The sequence below is a fragment of the Apium graveolens genome, chromosome 10 (assembly GCF_009905375.1).
Source record: "Apium graveolens cultivar Ventura chromosome 10, ASM990537v1, whole genome shotgun sequence".
In the NCBI taxonomy this organism is placed as follows: Eukaryota; Viridiplantae; Streptophyta; class Magnoliopsida; order Apiales; family Apiaceae; genus Apium; species Apium graveolens.
In genome coordinates, this window is record NC_133656.1 from 146990041 (window position 1) to 146999604 (window position 9564).

A 9564-nucleotide genomic window follows, 5' to 3' on the forward strand; every position below is an offset into this window, starting at 1 on the left:
AGTGACGCGTCGTACAAAGGATTAGGGTGTGTGCTTATGCAGCACGGTAAAGTGATTGCGTATGCATCGAGACAACTGAAGGAATACGAGATTAGATATCCTACTCATGACCTTGAGCTCGCGGCAATAGTATTTGCCTTAAAAATTTGGAGGCACTACTTTTATGGAGAGAAGTGCGAGATTTTCACAGACCATAAGAGCCTCAAGTACATATTTACGCAGAAAGAGCTCAATATGCGCTAGAGGAGATGGTTAGAACTAATCAAGGACTATGATTGTGAGATTCTCTATCATCCGGGGAAAGCCAATGTGGTGGCTGACGCCCTTAGTAGAAAGGAAAGACTCAGAATGATAACGACTTCGGAAGAATTGGTAAGGGATTTTGAGAGAATGGAAATAGAAGTAAAGGTAACCGGAACCGGAACTGAAAAGCTTTTTGAGATCTCAATGCAGCCAGAGTTATTGGAAAAGATCAAATTGTGCCAAGAGAAAATAATGAATGAAGGCAGAGAGTCAATGACTGGAGAGGAGATCCATACTGAGAAAGATGATAAAGGGATAATGAGGTACTCCTACCGGATTTGGGTTCCGAATGTTCAAGAACTTAAAGATGAGATTTTGGATGAAAGCCATAGTTCAAGGTATTCCATTCACCCGGGAAGTACCAAGATGTATAGGGATTTGAAGGAATATTACTGGTGGCCCAATATGAAGAGGGACGTAGCAGAATGGGTAAACAAATGTTTGACTTGCCAAAGAGTAAAGGCAGAGCACCAGAGACCCAGTGGACTTTTACGACCCCTGGAGATTCCCGAGTGGAAATGGGAACAGTTAGCGATGGATTTTGTTGTAGGCTTGCCAAGGACGAAAGCCAATCATGACGCCATATGGGTAATTATAGACCGACTGACAAAGTCAGGCCATTTCATTCCTATCAATGAGAGATACACAGTCGATAGACTGGTGGACATTTACCTTAAGGAAATAGTGACGCGACATGGAGTCCCAGCGTCCATTGTCTCAGACCGAGACCCAAGGTTCAACTCCAGATTTTGGAAGAGCTTTCAGGAATGTGCGGGGACCAAGTTAAATATGAGTACCGCGTACCATCCCCAGACGGATGGGCAGAGTGAAAGGACCATCCAGACACTAGAGGATATGTTGAGAGTCTGTGCAATAGACCTTAAAGGAAGTTGGGATGATCACTTGCCGTTGATCGAGTTTTCTTATAACAATAGCTTTCATGCTAGCATCGGAATGCCGCCTTATGAGGCCCTGTACGGAAGAAGGTGTTGATCTCCCTTATACTGGGATGAAGTAGGAGAGCGGAAGATGCTCGGACCCGAAGTGGTCCAAAGGACCAAAGACATAGTGGATCTTATCAGAGGACGGCTTGTAGCAGCCCAAGACAGACAGAAGAAATATGCAGACTTAGCCCGAAAGGACAAGGAATATGAAGTCGGGGACTTAGTACTGCTAAAGGTATCCCCTTGGAAGGGATTAATGAGGTTCGGAAAGAAAGGAAAACTAAGCCCAAGATACATTGGACCTTTTGAGATATTAAGACGGATTGGAAAGTTAGCTTACGAGCTAGCCTTACCCCCTAACTTGTAACAAGTTCATAATGTGTTACATGTGTCAATGCTAAGGAAGTATCATCGGGATGCCAGCCACATAGTGGAGTACGAGCAGGTGGATATGCAACCAGATCTGACTTACGTGGAGAAGCCAGTAAGGATTATCGATAAGAAGGAGCAGGTGCTTCGGAACAAAGTAATCAATCTAGTCAGAGTGCTATGACAGAATCATAATATGGAAGAATCAACTTGGGAACTAGAGAGTGCGATGCTAGAAAAGTACCCCCATTTGTTTTCTATTTGATTCAGGGACGGAATCCTTTTAAGGAGGGGAGACTGTAATAACCCCCAAAAGTTTCAACTTTTTGTAACCCTTGTGAATAGTGTTTTTGCTAAATGAGAAAACTTTTCATGCCACACTATGTAGGGGTTCTGTTATGGATATTCTGAGATTTTATTAGTACTCTATATGGTATATAAGTGTATGTAAAGATCGCCAGAATCCAATTCCGAACACTTTGATTTTTCCCGGAAATCCACTAGATACGGAAAGAATTGAGTATAAGGTAACAGGATAAAAATGATTTAAATTAAAGGATTATAAGAGAGGATCATAAAAGGAATATAATATATTGAGAAAGATTAAGGGAACCTAAGTAATAAGATCCCGGGTATGATCCCTCAAACGATAAACGAAAATGAAAGTTAAGCGAACCGTATAACAGATCAGCGGTCATTAGGCAAACAATTAGGAACTTAATCAAAGGGATTAGAGAGGATGATGTCACCCAACCAATGAGAAGAGGACAAGGAGGGGAAGATGACATCATAGCATGACATAAGCATGACATAAGAAGGAAGGAAATGTGGTGGATTGTTAACCACACAAAACCAAGGTTAAATTGGTAATTAACCTAAAATAAAACAAATCTAATTCAATCAACCAAGCCAAACAAATCATTTCTCATCAAAAAAAATTTATTCTTCATCACCAAGGCTTGCTCTCGGCTTTTGCCATTTCCAAGAGAAACAAATTTCAAAACTCAAGATCAAGGCTTCCAAAATTGGTAAGATAATTCCCTAGTCATCCTTATGCATAGTTATGGCTATATTATGAGTTTAAGCCTTCAATTCTTTCTCAATCTTCTTCAAGAAATCAATGAAGAAGACAATGAATAGTGATTTCAAAGTTTTTAACTTGATTTTTTCTTGTTTTCCTTTAAGATCCAAGCATCCCTAAGACTTCTCAAGGTTTCTTAAGGCTTCCTAGCTACTCCCACCACTTCAAGAAAGGTATATCATCTCCAAACCCTAGATTCCTTTGTATAATAAGATGATTTTGATTATTATGGTGATATAGTAGCTTAATGCTTGTGGTTTAGAGTTTGGGATGGAGTGGTAGTGAAATGGAATGGTGAATCTTGTTGTCTTGGTTAAAAGAACTTAAGTATAGTTAAATTCAAGCTTAGGCATAAGTATAAATGTTAATATTGAATTTATTGGGGCTGTTATGATGTGATAAGGATGGACTTTCGTTGTATGAATGGGTTGAGGTTGAATTGTGATGGTTTTTGAATGGTTTAAATTTGGGAAATCGCGTAAATATAGCCGTCGTAATGTCCGATTTACTTTAGACTGCTTTTGTTCATAACATTTGGACCCGAGAACTCCCTGCTAGATTATGACCATTGCCATGTTTAGATAGCTCATGTTACGAGCTTCGTTTTGATATGTAGTTCGTTTAATTCCGATATACGGTTTAGGAGAAACGACCATTTTAAGTAACGGCATTTCGCGAATGAAACTTTTCCCCTCACCTTACTTTGAAACATAGGTTAAAGACCAAAAAGGGTTAATTAATGTATGAAACAATTATGGTAAGTGTGTTAGGCAGTTGGTAAGACACCCGCGAAATAATCGCCTTAAAACTCGTAATGGTTAATTTACAAGTGACTTTGGTTTAATTCCAACTTACTTGTTATTTATAGGTTACCAGACTCGTCCCAAGCCTTTTATCACCCCCAGTCGCTCAGGCAAGTTTTCTACCCGTCTAAACTGTTGTTGTGATGTATATGTGTATATGCATGATCTTGCGATAATTGCATATTTGTTATTAGCAAATTCTTGCGATATATTGTAGCATGTGATATGGTATATATGCATGCCTGTTTCATATTCTTGATTTATATATCTGTTGGTTAAAATGCTTACAATTGCATAATACCTATGCTAGAGATAAGCGGTATTGAGTTTACCCTTAGTGGAGGGGATCAAAAGGTGAAAACATTTTCTAAAACCGGGAGTCGAGGATCCCGAGTAGATTTTATATATTTATATATTTCTATATATATGGTTATAGTTTTCACAACTATTAATCGAATAAGGTTTATTCGATAACTCTATTTTATTAATGAATATTATCTTGAATATTCATTCGAGGGCTTATGACTCAGTTTATATTATTTAATGAATATTATTTGAATATTCATTTGAGGATGTATGACTCCGTTTATTTTATTTAATGAATATTATTTATAATATTCATTCGAGGTATTATGACTCCGCTTATTATTTAATAATATTCTTTATTTTATTAAAGAATAATGTTTCGATAATCAAACTTATTTTCGATTATTCAAATAAAGATAGTACTTTCGTATAAGTATATCTTTGGTTATTTAATATCCATTTCAAGTATAAGTTTTAAAACTTCTACTTCGATTATTTTTATAAGGATTATCTTTATGTGAATATTATTTAAATAATAATATTCAGATATTTTCTAATATATCGGAACTGATTTATTTTAATAAATCAGCAGTACTCCAAACATTCTTAAAAATGTTTTCGAGTCTTCAAAATGATTTTTAAAGTTAGAGTGGACCCCAAAACTCATTTTTTTTTATATTTAAGATCTTCCTTTCAAAGGGGATTTAAATACTCGCTCAAAACCTGGGGGATCCAGCTCTGTGGTGCATTTTACATTCGCAACGTGGTTGCTGTTTTGAGAAAACAAATGAATTGATTACTTACCCAACGTTCGGGAAGTAAGCCCATCTAATTGAGTCGGCATAAGCGACAGACCGGGGTACGGTCTATCAAAGTGTAAGTGGCTGGGTGGCAGTCCATCAACGCGTAAGAGGCCGGGTGGCGGTCCAGCACAAGGTCCTTATGTGGCCAGGGTGATGACCGGTGGGGGATTCATCCATCTACTAGTAGAAAAGGTTACTTATTGGTATCTTTGCCTGATCAGCAAGATATCGGGTTTATGCCAAAATTCTTTTCCTTTCCAAAATTCATTGGATGTTACCAACTCTGTTCATACTTTACATAACAGAGGTTCCAGGAAATGTTTAAGAGATATATATGTGGATATATATCGGGACTAAATAAAGTATCTCGTAACTTTATTTCATTCAATAATGTTTCAAAGATTGAATCTATTCAAGTCTTAACTTGTGGTCTCATCTATGAGATGACCTTTTTTTTTTAAACCTATAATACTTTGAACAGTGGTAGTTCAAGTAGCCTTATAAATGACATAAGTATAGTGAAGTAATTGGTAACTTCATCTTCCCTTAAGCTTATATCCAGTAAGTAATTATCTTACTTTTGATAAAGGTTTTCAGTAAGTTATCTATTAGATACTTGCATTATTGATTACACTATATATTATCTTGCGAGCTGTAAGGCTCACTCTTGCTTTATTTCTTCATCATACAACAATAGTTAGGAAGGATGGCCAGACTCAAGCAGACCCAGCGCAAGCGCGTGGGAAGCGTCCCGCGTCTTCCCGTTGATGTTGTAGCTGCTATAGCTGCAGAGGTAGATCTATTGTAGATCAGACCATCTACTTTTGAGAATCAATTATGTATAATTATAACTTGTGGCAGATAATGGCAATTAATTGTAAACTTATTAAGTAATCATTTTGGGTTGTAATAACTTTTAAATTGTGGATTCAAAGACTTGTACTTATTTGAATCTCATCTCTGAGACTATAACGGGGTGTGGTGTGTGTTAGTGTGGGGTCACAGCATAAGGTTATTTATTACTAATTAAGTGAAGTGATATTGTGGAAAGAAAGACCGTGACGACCCGGATCCCCGACCCCGGATCTGGGGGTGTTACAACAGCAGTCTGTTGGACAATATGTGGTTGTGTTGGAAAGGGCTGTTGGTTCAGATTGGCCCTTAAAAGTTCCATAAATTCATTCATGGGGTTTCCCCTGATGGGTATCCTCAACTTCTTCCTCTACATATCCTTCTTCGTTATACTCATTATAGTCTAGGTCCTCTTCGCTTTCCTCATTCACTATATGGTCAGGTCCATTTTGTTGTTGATTGACAGATTTTGCGGGCTGTGCCCTGGTTCCTCTTCTACGGGGTGGCATCGTTCTGATAATGAAATAATGTCAATACAGTTATATATATATTTACATTTATACCAATTCATTTATAGGTAAGCATATTATTTAAATATCTAGCATGCTTTTATCAAAGTGCAATATTATGGTAGACAATTTCTTAATAAATGCTAGGTAATATATCATAGGATCTCCCAGAATACATCTTGGGGAAAAAACAACCATCCAAATCCATACACGGTCTTGAATATAATACATCAACTTCATGATCCTGAATACTAAAATATAAATACATACACCGGGTACCCTGAAGGGCTAAGAATGCTATCTACTACTAGCTATCCTAACAAAATTGGTGACAAGTCACCAAGCCCTTTACAAGGTCCACAAGTAGTCACTGGTTCAGTCACTGTCACTGCGCGTGAGGTCTCTAACCCTCTTCATCACTCCTTCCAACATTACCTCTGCATCAACTACCAGGATGTATCCCCCATCGGCGTCATCCTCATCTGTGTTCAGGTATGGAGCTCAATCCCATCAATCTCCCGGTGAGCTATATCCGGGAAAGCAGCTCTGAAATCCCCTGGGTATCCTACCCTGATGGCACTATCGGCAGTCAGCGCCTGTCGTAGCTCCACAATGCGGGAAGATGCCGCGGTGATCTCAGTATTAAGCTGAGCCACTATCTAGTCATGCACGGCTACATGTATGGTCGCTGGAGGTGAGTTCGGGTCACTGGAGGATATGTCATGAACCTCATAGGTCTGTGCATCCATTTCATCATCCTCGTCCTCATTTGTATAGGGCAAAGGGCTCAGCATCCCTGGGTGAGGTGCAGGAGGGTGAACAGTCGGGAGAGGGTACATCTCTATGTCTGCCCAGTCTACACCATCACCCCGGGGTATCTCAACATCATCAGCTATGGGGGCAGGGAAGTCAGTCTCCTCATTCGGGAGATCTTCAGTAGGGTCATCATCTGAGTCATCAATAGGTGGGTCCTCCAGCTAGGGAGTAGGGTCACTCTCAGGGGCCATAACATCTTCAACAGGGTCAACCTCTTCCACAGGCTCCATTGGTACCTGACACAATAAGCAAGGTGTTACTAACTTGGAGTCGGAATTCCCTTAGAGGTAAAACTGTCAAGACCACCCATGCAGTCTGACGACGAACTCGACTTGAGTTCTAATTGATTATTATTATTCTTACGTCTACGTAATTTATATCCTATCGTTTCCAAGATTTGATAACCTAAGGCTCTGATACCATTTATGTCAATTTAAGAAAACAAGTGTGAGCTATAATGCCCAGCATAATATTGTACATTATGAAAAGACTGTATGAGAAGTTCATGTCTGATTTCATATACAATAAATATATTTATTTATAAATCATACTGCTCGGTGATACACACCTTATTTTGAAATAGTACTTTTATTGACTTACTAGTTTGCAATACCTTAATGGTAAACCCGGCACCTAGGCTTGGGTTACGATATTGCATCTCAATTCCAATTGGAAGAATTTAGGACATTCACTAGAGCCACCACATACGATGATCAGTCGTAATACGGAAAATAGTAACCTTTTCTTCTAGTAGAAGGACGACACCTTCGTATCCCGGTTATCACCCTTTCCGCATTCGGGCTACGTGTCCTATTTCGGGTATAAACATACTTCACAAGTTCCTGAGTACACAGAGTACCTTCGCCTGCGGTACCTTTGGTAGTCTCCCTAGTACTCTTCATACTAGAGTCTACCCCTCCAAGTATTTTGAAGAATTCCATCATATCGCGAGAACTCGAACCACATCAATGTTCCCCAAGCGTTTTACTTGTTGATAGAAACAACTCATCTTATATGTATATATATATATATGTACTTTCGAGAATTTTCGGAGGAAGTACCAAGGTAATGTAAGTTGACAATTGTCAACAGATAAATGATTAAGGGGGAGTTCCTTTCGAAATTATAATTAAAATATTTAAAATATGTCGAGATAATATTCTTCGACGATCTGAAAGTATTAGTTTGATTTTCTGAAACTCGGAAAATATTTTAAAATAGGTTTTATGATTTTTAAATGATATTAAATCAATAAATACTGAATAATTAAATAATAATTATTAAATAATTAAACCTCAAATAGTTCTTCTTTAAAAGAATATTTGAAATAATATTTCTCAACTAATTTATATTTAAGTAATTATATTAATCTTTAATATATATAAAATAATTGGTTTTAAAATAAAATAATCATTTGAGAACACTTCTCCCTTTTTAAATGAATATCTGAAATAATATTCATTGCTCGGATAATTAAATATAGTTGAGGGAATACGATATTTAGAAATTATTTTTAAATAAAATTTGAGGTATTTATATACTTTGCAAGTGGACATCGAGTCCCTTGGAATAAAATAAGTACGAACTTTTGATCGTACAAAACATCACCGAGATAGTCCTCGAGTTTTCATTTTAAAACTTTGACCGACTCTCGGTCTTATGATTTATACATCACGCTTATGGCAGCGCTAAAATATTCTACGATATATACATCATAACACCATCGCTATTGATGCGTAAAACTCAAAATGCTATTATCATGGCAAGCATGACATTTGTACAAAAGATAGTAAAACAATCTTTTCACAACACACCAGCATATGGAGTTGGGTTCGTAAACTTGCCTGGGTACTTTGAAGTAGAGGATACTCTAGGGTCCGCTCAGAAATCTATAATCATAAACATGTATCATTTCGTTAGATCCCGTTCTTATTCATGGTGGCTCGTACATACCAATACGTATTAATCGTTCACGCAACTCACTTTACTCTTTTTATTCCATTAAGCACAAGTACTCGTTATATTCCCTATGTCCGTTTATGCCATTTACACTTCAATCCTCGGCTCCGCTTACGATTCTTAATGATTTTCTAATAGCGCAGTCTCGGCTCCGACATTTTATAAAATTGAGAAATCCATATTTTCACTTGAAATTTTTATAGCAGTTAATAAACTCTATTTATTACTCTCTTGAAAACTTTCATTATTTTTGAATATTCTTAAGTCAATCATTTATATTTTCAAAGTTGTAATTCGTAGCATTTTTATCGCGTAAATCACTTTTACTAAAACGGTCATAATTTTTGATCTGTAATTCAAAATCAAGCGATTCAAGCGCCTAAACGATCCTCATAACATTGTATATCATAATCAAGTATTAATTTTCAATAAACTACAGTTTATACACTCTGCAGAAACTTTAAATTGTGTTTTATTCGTTTTAACGAGGTTATGATTACGATTCGAGTTTCGTTTACGTCCTAAATCATTATGCAACCATCAACAACCATCATATTATCATCTCCAAACTAACTCCTCTCAAGAACATCATGTTCTTGAGGCAACAAAAATTAACCTTAATACTAACTAACTAATCATCAAGATAATAGAAAACAACTACTAAAACTAGGTTTATAGCTAAAATCTCAAAGTTTCTTGAAACTTAAACCTTAAACAAAGTTTGGTCAAGGATTTATACCTTTCTTGAAAGATTTTGATGTATTCTCCTTGATGGTGGAGTCTTGGGGATGATTGATTGAGTTTAAGGAACCTAGATCA